This window comes from Ornithorhynchus anatinus, chromosome 1 (assembly GCF_004115215.2).
Source record: "Ornithorhynchus anatinus isolate Pmale09 chromosome 1, mOrnAna1.pri.v4, whole genome shotgun sequence".
In the NCBI taxonomy this organism is placed as follows: domain Eukaryota; kingdom Metazoa; phylum Chordata; class Mammalia; order Monotremata; family Ornithorhynchidae; genus Ornithorhynchus; species Ornithorhynchus anatinus.
Genome location: NC_041728.1, coordinates 62,491,168 through 62,503,953, shown reverse-complemented (window position 1 = coordinate 62,503,953; position 12,786 = coordinate 62,491,168). Strand labels below are relative to the sequence as shown.

At 45.8% G+C, this 12,786-nt stretch overlaps 1 protein-coding gene across 3 annotated transcripts in view; it reads right to left on the bottom strand.

The window, feature by feature from the left end:
* The window catches only part of TRAF3 (TNF receptor associated factor 3), a 130,502-nt gene extending 118,548 nt beyond the window's left edge, over positions 1-11,954 (bottom strand). For 2 of the 3 annotated variants that reach the window (XM_029059655.2, XM_029059685.2), the window contains exon 1: positions 11,570-11,954. The gene's annotated coding sequence lies outside the window, so the exon portion shown is untranslated. The remainder of the gene's footprint in view (positions 1-11,569) is intronic. The other variant, XM_029059692.2, reaches the window with a different exon arrangement.
* Positions 11,955-12,786: the final 832 nt, after the last annotated feature.

Below are 12,786 nucleotides of genomic sequence, written 5' to 3'. Positions count from 1 at the left end.
CGCCCTGCACTCACCGAGGGCCAGAGTCAAGGAAAGGAACGTGCAGCCTTTGTAAAGTCCGCCCTTCACTCACCGAGGGCCAGAGTCAAGGAAAGGAACGTGCAGCCTCTGAAACATGAGTAGAAAAAATTGCTCCTACTGCCACCAGCTCCAGGGACTTCGCTCTTAGGAAAACTCTTCTTAATAATGTTGGTATTTGTTAAGCGCTTACTATGTGCAGAGCACTGTTCTAAGCGCTGGGGGAGACACGGGGGAATCAGGTTGTCCCACATGGGGCTCACAATCTTAATCCCCATTTTACAGATGAGGTAACTGAGGCCCAGAGAAGTTAAGTGACTTGCCCACAGTCACACAGCTGACAAGTGGCAGAGCTGGGATTCGAACTCATGACCTCTGACTCCAAAGCCCATGCTCTTTCCACTGAGCCACGCGGCTTCTGGCCGAGGCACGAACTTGGGAAAGTGGTGGTGGCGGCACCAGAGAGGAGAGAAGCAGTTTCTCTTCTCACTCACCACTCTACTTCTTGTCGGACCAGCCAGAGTTTTCTCCTCATCGAGGACCCCAGCAAGAAGGAGCTCAGCAGGGACAGCCACCACAACAACCTAATACTTGGACACAACCCTAAAATTCCTTGTCCCTTCGTCCAAAGTGCCTACCCTAGGACATGCCTTCCCCCCAGCATCTGCTTATAGAGCACAATAGTTCTCATTTCCCTTTCTCCAATTCCCATAACCTCGACATGCAATTTGCTTCCTTCTTGGCAGAACAAATAGATCAAATAGCTAAAAGGGAGCAGAGCTGCCATTTGGGCATGGTAAGGATTATATACACCCCATCTTCCACACCACTCGATGCATAAGGAGCGGGTCCTTCCTCCATGATTTTTGGCAGGGTGGGCACACATACCCATCAATTAAAATCGATCGTTTTTAATGAGCATTTACTGTACCCAGAGCAAGTACTTGGGAGAGTACAATATAAGAGAGTTCGTAGACAAGTTCCCTGCCCACCAGGAGCATGCAGTTTAGAGGGGGAGATGGACATTAATATAAATAAATGGTAGCAAGAGGGAAGGTTTCCATCTGGGGTACTAACCTCTTCTTTCTCCTCCTCCTTATGGTTACAACTGTCTATATTTGTGGAAATTGAGTGTTTACCATATGCCAAGCATTGGACTACGCGCCGGAGCAGATACAGATCAGGTTCCTGTCTCAGAAACTGTGAGAAGCAGTGTGGCTCAGTGGATGGAACACGGGCCTGGGAGTCAGAAGGACCTGGCTTCTAATCCCAGCTCCGCCACGTATCTGCTGTGTGACCTTGAGCAAGTAACTTCACTTCTCTGGGCCTCAGTTACCTCACCTGTAAAATAATGATTAAGACTGTGAGTCGCATGGGGGACAGAGACTGTGTCCAACATGATTACCTTGTATCTATCCCAGTACTCAGAAGAGTGCTTAGCACATAGTAAGCGCTAAGCAAGTACCATGATGATGATGATGATTACTTATTTTTAGGACGTTCTCTATAGTACTGTTAGGCATAGTAGGAAGAGAGGGCTCTTGTGGAAGAGCTAGGAAGAATAGAGGATGCTAGATGATGTTGGCTTCAGGACCACCTAAATCATTATCCGGATTGGGGGTGAAGTGCTACAAAAGAACACAGAGTTGCGCAGATGGCAGGAGTATGGGAATGCCCGGGCGTGATCCAAGGAAGGAGTTCAGGGAGGAGGCCCATCCAGGAAGTGAAGGGCGATGGGTTCGCCTTATTTATATTGCCCAAAGTTTGCTTCTGCCATAACAGACAGCTGGTGAACGCTCTGCTGCTCCAATCTCTGCTGCCGTCTCAAAACTTTGTGAAACTCTACTTTGAGAAACGTTTTGAGTTAACCCAGCCACTGTATTTTTCTTCAATAAGAAAGAAATAATAACCGTTAGGGGAATTTGTCCAAATGGGTCAGGAGAAAAGGAAATTAGGCTTACTAATTCAATCACTTCCCCAATGAAAATGCTTTTCCAGAATTCAGGGAAATACACAGTTAAAGTCCTGGCTGAATTTCAAAATGAAAGTGAAGGTCTCATGTATTCTTTTTAAAGGAGACTATTGGGAAGGGGTAAATCTGGGGGGGGCCATAGCCCCGTATATGAATCAGTGCTAGACTGTAAGAGATGCCCACTGGACTGTAAACTCTTTGAAGGAAGGGATCGTGTCTCTCAACTCTATTGGACTCTCCTAAGTGTCCGGCACACAGTAAATACTCAATGAATGTCACCGATTGAAAATATCATTGCTTAATTAATAAATACATTGATTCAGAAAAAGATGAGGATCTATGCAGGTCCTCATACTGTATTTCTTATTGCCTACTGCTATGTTCTCTAACGCACTAACCAAAGAAATACAATCGTTTTTCAAAACGTTCAAAGAGAAGCAACACTGTAGCAATACATACCAATAGCAACAGGCAAGAAGAATTTATACAGAAAGTTTGGATATGACTTGGATGGACACTTCCCCACCCATTCCTTGAATGGTGAGGGGGGCTCCTTTGCATAGAACGCTGTGACATTTAAAAAACCACTTTGGAAACCTGGCAGTAGAGCCAGATTTTGGCCAAGTCGATTTTCCTCTTACTGACCTGTGGCAACCATCCCTGAACTTTCTGGATGCTGGATAGTACCGAACTATAGAGTTCGGAGGAGCAAATTAAAAGGAGCAGAAGAGCGAGGCTTGTACCTGTGAGCAGAGAATACAGGAACCGTTCTACTGGCAGTGAGGGAAAGGCTCATTAAGATGTAAGACTATTTTAATTATACCATTTTTTTCAATAATGATCATTCAGCACTGCAGTAAATAAAACTGAGCAAAGTCATAAACAACAAGAGGAAAATTCCCACAGGTTAAGGAGTTCCTATCAGTCGTGAATCCCAAGCATTACTATTTCATCTCCCCTGAGCAATGTTCAGATATCTGTCCCCTAGACTTCAATGGAGTAAGCTTATTAATGAATGGTAGTCTGTGGGAAAAAAAAAAAATCTTTTTCAGTCTTTTTTTCCCCCCAAATACAGAAACCTGGTTAAACCTGGCTTTCTAAAATATCCCCACTATAGATGCAGATGCCATCTTTAATGTCATCTGTTCTTCTGGTAGGTTGCCAGGTTAATATTTTATTATGCTAAAAAAAACTTCATTTGAAACTGGTTTTAATTTTGAACAGTGTGCATATTACATAAGCAATTGCACACATCTCTATTTTAAATGCAAACTTAAAATAGCTATCATTTTGGGGGGGGGGATTAGGAGAAATCTGAGATAAAAACAGACTCCTTAGGTCCCACTGGCTCAATCACTTATATAGCTGCATCATATGTAACGCAGAGATTTTCGCTATTACAAATGTGTTGATATTTCTATGAAAACCTCAACTTTAAGGAAAAGGATTTGTAAAGAGACCTTTGGTTGTGTTACTAGGCGGAACACTGTTTAAAAATAGTAAAATGAGCATGATGAATTTTAGCATGGCATGATCATTCATGAACGTGAAAATGAAAATTCCTGAATTAGAATCTTGCCCACTACCCACTTGGCTCCAGTCAAACTCTTCCTTTCTTCCAAGTTCACTGTCCTGTCCACCTAATCTATTTTACCCTGGGAACCCTGAAAACAAAACACAACAAAACAAAAAATTAATAAATCCCTGAAATAGAGCTGACGCTACCCAATCTTGCTAAACCCTTCTAAATTTTGTCTCCTCTTTCTTGGGAGTTCTTTTCCAGCCACTCTCGCAGGAATATGCGGAGTGCTAGAATCAAAAACGTTATGCTACACTTACACGATACAAGGGTTGGAATCACACTAGCGATGGCTCCATTCATCAACAGATTATTATGGCTTTAAAAGATCCAGGATCAATTATTTTTCCCCAAAAAATAATCTACATCATTTTCTTTCTAATTGGGGAAAGGTTTTTTTTCTTTAAAGCAACTCTATTCCCCCAAGTAATCTGTAGTTATAATTGAATGCCAAAATGGATGAAGAGAATAAAATTGTGTTGGGGTTTAACCATAATGCTCCTTGTATGCTCCAAATGGACAGGCCTCGGGGGCACACTCTCAATTAACAAGTTAATGTTTGCAAAATACTTCAACAGTATAAAGTGCTATATCATAACTATTACAGTAATAATACTCTTGCTAGGCCACGAGAGAAGAGAAGAAGGGAAAATGAACAGTGTGAGAGGGCTACACTTATAACAAAGAACTCTGGTTAGGGAGAGCCATTTAGTCAGGTGTTCAACATCTGTAAAAGAGGGGAGAAATAGTATGCTAATTAAATCTGCAAAAAGGACTGAATGGAAAGATGCTGCTCAAAGCGACATGAGAAGAGGCATCCAATCCACATATAAACAAAATAAGATTTCGCCTGGAAAAATGCGACAGGCTCAGGTGTACACCGCATATTCAGTAAAAAGGGAAAGTAACAAGAAAATTAGATTTGAAAATGTACGACAACGTGGTCACGCAACCAAAAACCTAAGATTCTGAACAGCAGCCACTGATGGAGGAGGCCATGCCTTTCCATGCATTTAAACCATCAGGTACAAAAATATTCCCAATACATTTAGCTTGGGAGTGCTTAATTTATCTAGTACCAAATCAAGGAAAGGAGCAGAGTTGATGTAAAAACAATACACTGTGCCAATGGAAGAACATTAATAGTCTTATGAATAATACATTTCTTAACCTTAGCTCAGTACCTCAAATACACTGAAAAAGCTGAGAGTTAAAATAATTGTTTCATATCCAGGTGCTGAACAAAATTAATCCCCCAAAATTCTGACATAAAAATATGCATCCGGCACACGTGTGGTCTCGTGGAGTCCTAGGTGTCTACCAGGTCTTTGGACATCTACTGGGACTTAGACTGTGATGGAAATGCAAGACAATAAGGCTAGGTAAGCAAATAATGAGAACCTTATTGGGTTTGGTTCCCAGTTCAGATTCATATTTGGCCCAGAGCCAAGGCTATTTACCTTTCAGATACAATTTCAACATCTGAGGATACTAATTGAAGTGATCACCAAGGTCACTGGTTTTCAACAGATATCCTCAGTTCCACAACACGAGGGCACGCATTCTTCTAAACCTCCCGTTAAGAAAAACTCAGGCTTGAAGTACTCACCTGTTCCAACGCCGCGTGAAGTGGTACAAGCGGTTTCTTCGACAGAAGGGGACGTTGAGCCCAAAGGGGCTCGTGTCAGAAGAATGGTCCTTTCCCCTATTGCGTCCTAGCTGAAACGTGTTACTGAAAACACACACTACGGCAGAACTGAGCTTATGGCTACAGCATCTCTGTCACTGCTGCACGGCTTCTTAGGAAGAGAGTTCTCTCCTCTCATCTCCCCACCCTCTTCTCCCTCCTGTGTGCCCTCTGCACTTCAGTCCAAACCCGCTAAGCATTTTGATACCCACCCCAACCCCATAGCCCTTATGTACATAGCCTTACACCTCGGTGCTTCCCCTATCTTGAATTTAACCTCTGCCCCACCCGCCGACCACCACAAGATTGTATGCTTCTTGAGGGCAGCGACTGTGCCTTCCCAAGGAAGTGTTCTGTACACGGTTAAGCATTCAATGCATACCACTGACTGACTGGGAGAGTTTTAAGCCGCAGCAGCATGTAGACTCCACCCATTTCAGAAGGTCCCTTTACCACCAGCCTTGTTGGGCTTTGTACTTTGATGTGATTTTTGTCTCCCTATTATTTCACCTTTCCTACTGCGTCTGTTGCCAATCCCGGCCCCGCTTTATTTTTAAGGCCAAGGGAGCATGCTCAACTCTCACTTACGAATTTCTTCCCAGTGCTCCGTACAGTGTTCTGTGCACTAAGTGCTTAATCGATACTATTACTACGGTTATCGGGAGAGAACTTGGAAGCGTCCAGGAAGAAACAGCTACGGGCAACCACAGCAGGTGAGAAGAGGCATGGATGCTCTGACTACAGCCACCACCACCTCCCTCAAGGTGTTCACCTTTGTGGGAACCTCTGCCGAGAAGCACAGCAGGAAACGTCCCAGCAGCCCTGCACTGGGGAACGCTGCAGGAAGCAGCAGCAAGATGGGTTTCTCATCTCACCCGCTCTGGCTTTTACTGTTCCCTCGATTCTGGCTCCTCCGGGTATTTCTCTGCACAAGGGGGAATACGAAGGAAAGAGTTGGCGTGACAGAGGCTGGATATTTGAGAGAACCCAGTGGGGGGGGGAGGGAGAGAGAACGAGAGACAGACAGAGAGGGGGGAGAGAGAGAATGTATAAATGGTGGGGGTGGGAGGGTGAGTCCTCAGGTGAAAGCTTGAGAGCAGTTTCTAAAAAAAAAAAAAAAAGTTGAAAACATCTCATGTAGATGGTGGTTAAGTTTTTCTCCTTTGCTTTTACTTTCCTTAAAAGTCGACTTGAATCCACTCCTCGGTCCATTTTCCTTACTATCTCTGGATTTTAAAACTCAGAATAATTTAATTTGATGAAAACAATGGGATCCAGAGCTTAAATGGAATGGAAGGGGAGGGGGACATGGGGGGAGGATGTCACAGGATCTCAGATCCAGTGCCTTGTTTTGATAAGCACCAAAAAGAAGTTGGGAAGTACCTGAGTACAGTTTATGATCTCAACTTTCATGGGAGGGAAGGTTATCTGGCGCCTCTTTTTTTAAACCATTAAGGCACTGCAAGGAAAAAAAAAAGTAGAAATAGATCAAAGCACAGCTGCCCTGAATTTTTATTTCTGCATGAAAATAGATTTTTAAAAGCTTACATTTCAACCATGAGATGCAGTCTGACTAGGCTGTATTCATGGAAACATTCCACCACCTCTGAATTATGAACTCCTGGTCCACCTAAAAATCAATCAATGGCATTTATTGAGCGCTCACCCTGTGCAGGGCACTGTACGAAGCACTTACGGTACAATATGACATAGTTGGGAGGCATATTCCCTGCCCACAATGAGCTGAGAGTTAGAAAACCTTTGAAGTGTTTTCTCCTTTCCTCACCCCCACCCTATTTTCTGCAGATTTACACTGCAACTCCTTTCTGGTTTCCCTTTCTGCTGACTCTCTCGGCTACCTTCTCTTTCTTTTGCTTGATTTTCTTCTGCTGCCTCATTCTGATCATCATCCTAGGCATTTAGTCCTTTGGCTACCCATCTTTACATCTTTTCCTTCACATCCTCTTGCCTCGCTTTCTCTTCCTTTACACCTTCCTTTCTAGTCTCCCTTTGCACTCAGATGTAAAAAAAAAAAAAACTCGCTAACATAAAAAAGCCAAAGTTAGGTGCTCTCTATTTCCCCAAGAAATTTTTCCAGGAGTCTATTAAATAGGAAGGCCTGAGGAATTCTGCCTTCTAGGTTTTCAGCCAAGAGAAGATTCAGAACCTGGGCAAACACTGATCAGAGCAAGGAAGCAGATTCAGTAACCTTGGATGCACTAACCAAATCCAGGTACTGCATCACAAATGATAAGTCAGATCACATACTGTTCTGAGATTTTTTTGCTACAGCCAGCTACAAAAGAGAGAAAAATACTGACAGGGAATTTATTCTTGATTAGGTTGGTTTAACTCAGACTCGCAATATCTTGGTTGCCTCTAACAAGGATATAAAGGAAATTATTTAAAAGGGGAACTATCATTTGGCGTGTCTTCATTATTCTCATCTTTCAGTTCATTAGCCGATCTACCCTTTTAATTCCCAAACCATGCCCCCTTATAATATATCGTGACAGAGAAATAAAGAAAGGCTAGCAGAGCTTTAAACAATTAACAATTATCAGGCCTAATCAACAAGCATGTTTCTTGGGGGGGGGGGAGTGTCGAAACCGTTCCTGCTTTAATATTAATAATGGAGCGATGCTATGATGGTGTCTAGTGGTGGATGGGAAAAGGAGTCAGGAAAAGCTCTTCAGCTATTTCAGAGGGAAAAACAGATCTTTCATTTATTTTAACGAGTGAGCTTATTTGGGGGGCTTTTAAGTGATGAAACTGAAACAATGGGTCTTTGATATTTTCTATTTCCCCTGGATGCCCTTTATGCCCATCTCAAGAGTAAGGATCATCAGACTAATTAATTCCAAAAGAAACTGGAAGTCAACCAAATAAAATAACTGGAGAAGAGTCTCTTACCCCTGCGTAAGAAAATGCCATATTTATATTCATAAAAATATGAAAACTATCCTGGAATTCGTGTTGGCTGCCATTTGCTTGTTTTCATTTTAGATTGTGACAGCTGGAAAAAGATTGCTCTTCAGTAAAATATCTTATGCTTTCAACCTCAACCAAGATCAGATTTGATTTTATAACCATGTTAACTAGTGATGTTAAAATTCAAGGTCTGTCAGCATTTCCATCATAAACCTTGACTCTCTTGGGCTTCTACTCTGGCCATAAAAATTTTCATTTGGGGGCTTGAATGTGGCTTATTTTGTGTTACTTGGGAATGTTTTTTACCACACAATTAATTTTGTAAAATAATCGCTCTGTTACTGAAATACCAAGATACTTAAATATGCCAACAGTTGTTTTTCTCCTCTAAGTAGAAAAAAATGGCTTTACTGCATGTGATGCAGTCCTTTTAAGAAAGGCATATTTTAAAAGGCTCAATATATGGAATGTGGGATTTTACCAAGCAGTGACTCCACTGATTTTAAGACAAGGTGGGATTTGGACTACACATATAAGAACGCAAAATCATAATTTGCAGAAGCTTTTCTACTTACTGCAAGTGTGCATTCATGGCATACACTGAAAAATAATGGCTCCTCTTCAGTTCTATGCTGTGAATGTAAATTAAGAAAAGCAGGCAATACTGCTAAAAACAGCTCCACTAATGACTCTCGGGTACCAGAACGCCTCTATCTTTTGCTATGAATTTATTCTCAGCAGAATATGCAAAAATCAAATGAATCTTTCCCTTCAGAAGACTGTTAACTGAAGGCTTCTGAATTCCAAAACACATCTACGGCACCTCACCCATCTTTATTTCATTGCTACTCTGATAAGAAAAATTAGTATCTACAACAAACACTTTGGAAAGACCTGTGCAAAACAGATCTCTAAAAAGGGGGTGACGCTCCTAAAACAGGGGATCAACTATGTGGCCCCCCGAGATGGGGGAATAAAATAGGGGGCTGGGGAGAACTCCGGCTCTCTCTGCTTTGGGGCTTTAAAATCAAGCCACTAATATGGCCTGAAGGTAGAAATGTTTTTTTTTATATATATATTTATAAATGCACTGCTCTCCTATCTTACAGGGCACTGCAGTTTTCTGATTATGAGTCAGGGGGTTCATCTGCAGAGGAATGACTCAGTGTAAACTTTTAAATAAAGGCTATTTTTTTTTTAATTTTAACCTAAAGCCGATTCATCATTCTAAATTCTCCAGAGCAGTATCTCCTTGGCACCGTGCATGGTTTTTTCAAATCAATGGGAAGCGACCATAGTGAAAACACCCATAAATAAGCTCTTTTCTGGAAGAAGAAAATAAAAAGAACGCACGGTTCCCCTCTGTCTTGGACCAGCCGCAATTAACCCCCCCTGAAATGCGGATTTTCTAGCTCCCATTAGTCGGAATTCATTTTCCCGACCACACTAGTGCATTTTTCATACGCCTTTACACCCCAAGCCCTAACCAGTTGCACACTGGAACCGTCACCCTGCGTCATTTTCCAAAGGCCAAAACCGTTTCTTTCTCTTTTTTTTTGCCACCTACAAAGTTTCCCAAAGTTGCAGAGAAGTGAGTCGGCCACCTATAGAAAAGGAATACCTCTAAAAGGGGGAGGGGGAGGGAAAAAAAAAGGGGGGGGGGGAAGAGAGGGAAAGAAAAGTGGCTGCTCCTTTAAAAGTCCCACGGCCCGCCCACCCGGCTTGCATATGGAGTGGCAGAAAGGGGTTTGAAGAAAATAGAAGCTAAAGCTGGGGCAGGAAACTTTGAAAAAAAAAAAAAAAAGAATATATAGGAGGCGGTGTGGGAGGAGAGGGGTGGAAAGGGGGTACTCACTGAACCATCTTCTGCAGCAGGAGGAGGTGCGACTCTTGGGGGGGGGGGCGCGGGGGGGAGGCTTGCAGCAGAAAGCAGCCGCAGAGCTGGGCTGAACGGAGCGTTGGGGGGAGAGTCTGAGCCTGGGAGAGGTGAGGGGGAGCTGAGAGAGGCCAGTCCCGCAGCTAATACCGGGTCAGGGAGGCCCAAAGCGGGCGGGAGCCAGGGGTCGAAACGATGAAGAGGGGAAGGGGGGCAGAAAAAGCCCCCCCCCCATTCATTCAATGGTATTTATTGAGCGCTTCCTAGGTGCAGGGCACTGTCCTAAGCGCTGGGAATGGACAAATGGGCAGCAGAGTCCCTGCCCCCTGACGGGCTCACGGTCTAATGGGGGGAGCCAGACAAAAACAAGAGCGATAAATAGATAATATTGGTATTTATTGAGCGCTTCCTAGGTGCAGAGCACTGTCCTAAGCGCTTGGGATGGGCAAATGGGCAACAGATACAGTCCCACAGTCTAATGCGGGGAGAGGGACAAAAAGAAGAGCAATAAATAGATAATATTGGTATTTGTAAGCGCTTCCTAGGTGCAGAGTACTGTCCTAAGCGCTTGGAAAGGACAAATGGGCAGCAGATAGAGACAGTCCCTGCCCCCTGAAGGGCTCACGGTCTAATGGGGGGAGCCAGACAAAAACAAGAGCGATAAATAGATAATATTGGTATTTGTTGAACGCTTCCTAGGTGCAGAGCACTGTCCTAGGCGCTTGGAATGGGCAAATGGGCACCAGATACAGTCCCACAGTCTAATGGGGGGAGCCAGACAAAAACAAGAGCGATAAATAGATAATATTGGTATTTATTGAGCGCTTCCTAGGTGCAGAGCACTGTCCTAAGCGCTTGGAATGGGCAAATGGGCAACAGATACAGTCCCACAGTCTAATGGGGGGAGAGGGACAAAAACAATAGCGATAAATAGATAATATTGGTATTTATTGAGCGCTTCCTAGGTGCAGAGCACTGTCTTAAGCGCTTGGAATGGGCACCAGATACCGTCCCACAGTCTAATGGGGGGAGAGGGACAAAACCAAGCGCGATAAATAGATAATATTGGTATTTGTTGAGCGCTTCCTAGGTGCAGAGCACTGTCCTAGGCGCTTGGAATGGGCAAATGGGCACCAGATACAGTCCCACAGTCTAATGGGGGGGAGCCAGACAAAAACAAGAGCGATAAATAGATAATATTGGTATTTGTTGAGCGCTTCCTAGGTGCAGAGCACTGTCCTAAGCGCTTGGGATGGGCAAATGGGCACCAGATACAGTCCCACAGTCTAATGGGGGGGAGAGGGCCAAAAACAAGAGGGACAAACAGATAAGATTGGTATTTGTTAAGCGCAGAGCACTGTCCTAAGCGCTTGGAACGGACAAATGGGCAACAGATAGAGACCGTCCCTGCCCCCTTGACGGGCTCCCGGTCTAATGGGGAGGGGGTGGGGGGGGAGCCAGACAAAAGCAAGAGCGATAAATACCTTCCCCGTCTCCTTCTCTTACCCGAGGTGGTTCCTGCTTCTTCGGGGGGTGGGAGGGGAGGGCTAGGGGAGGCCATGGGATCCTCCTCCCCCTTCTGCACCCTCTTCCTCCCCCTTCAGCCCCATCTCGGCGGGCAGTGGCGGGGAGAGCCGGGGGGGAGGAGGAGGAGGTGGAGGAGGAGGAGGCGGAGGGAAGGGAGCCGCAGCCGGCGGGGCTGGAAAGTCCCTTCTGCGCTGTAATCCTTCCCTCCCTCGCTCCCTCGCTCCCCTCACACACACACACACACACACACACACGCCCCGCACTTCCTCTAGCAGGGCTGGAAATCCCCGGCTCCGGCTCCGCACTGGAGGCGGCTGTCAGCAGACCCCGCCCTCTCCGGCGGCGGCTCCTCCCCTCCCTCCTCCGCCCCCTGCACCTGATGCGCCCGACCGCCCTCCTCCTCCTCCTCCTCCTCCTCCTCCTCCGCCGCGCCGGGCCGTTTTCCCGCCCCTCCCGCGCGCGCGCCACTGCGCAGGCGCGCCAGGCCCGGCCTCGCGCCAACCCACCCCCCCCTCTCGTTGCTAAGGGCTCGCGCCTGGCGCCAACGGGGGCCTTAGCAACAGCCACCCCGGCGGGAAGGAAGGGCGGGGAGCCGCTCCCGCGGGGCTGTTTTCAGGCCCCCCCCCCCCCGCTTTCCGCGGCCCCGGCCTCCATTTTGGGGGATTTACCTCAGGCGCCCCCTTCAGGCCGCCCTGGGAGCTGCGCTCCCCGCGCGGCTCTGCGGGATCGGGCCCCTTTCCCTCATTCATGGAGCGCTTACTAGAATAGTGTTGGCATTGGTTAAGCGCTTATGACGTGCAGAGCACTGTTCTAAGCGCTGGGGGAGATCCAGGGTCATCAGGTGGTCCCCATTTGACAGTCTTCATCCCCATTTGACAGATGGGGTCACTGAGGCCCAGAGAAGTGGAGTTGCCCACAGTCACACAGCTGACAAGTAGCAGAGCCGGGATGTGCAGAGCACTGTTCTAAGCGCTGGGGGAGATCCAGGGTCATCAGGTGGTCCCCATTTGACAGTCTTCATCCCCATTTGACAGATGGGGTCACTGAGGCCCAGAGAAGTGAAGTTGCCCACAGTCACACAGCTGACAAGTGGCAGAGCCGGGATGTGCAGAGCACTGTTCTAAGTGCTGGGGGAGATCCAGGGTCATCAGGTCATCCCACGTGAGGCTCACAGTTAATCCCCATTTTACAGATGA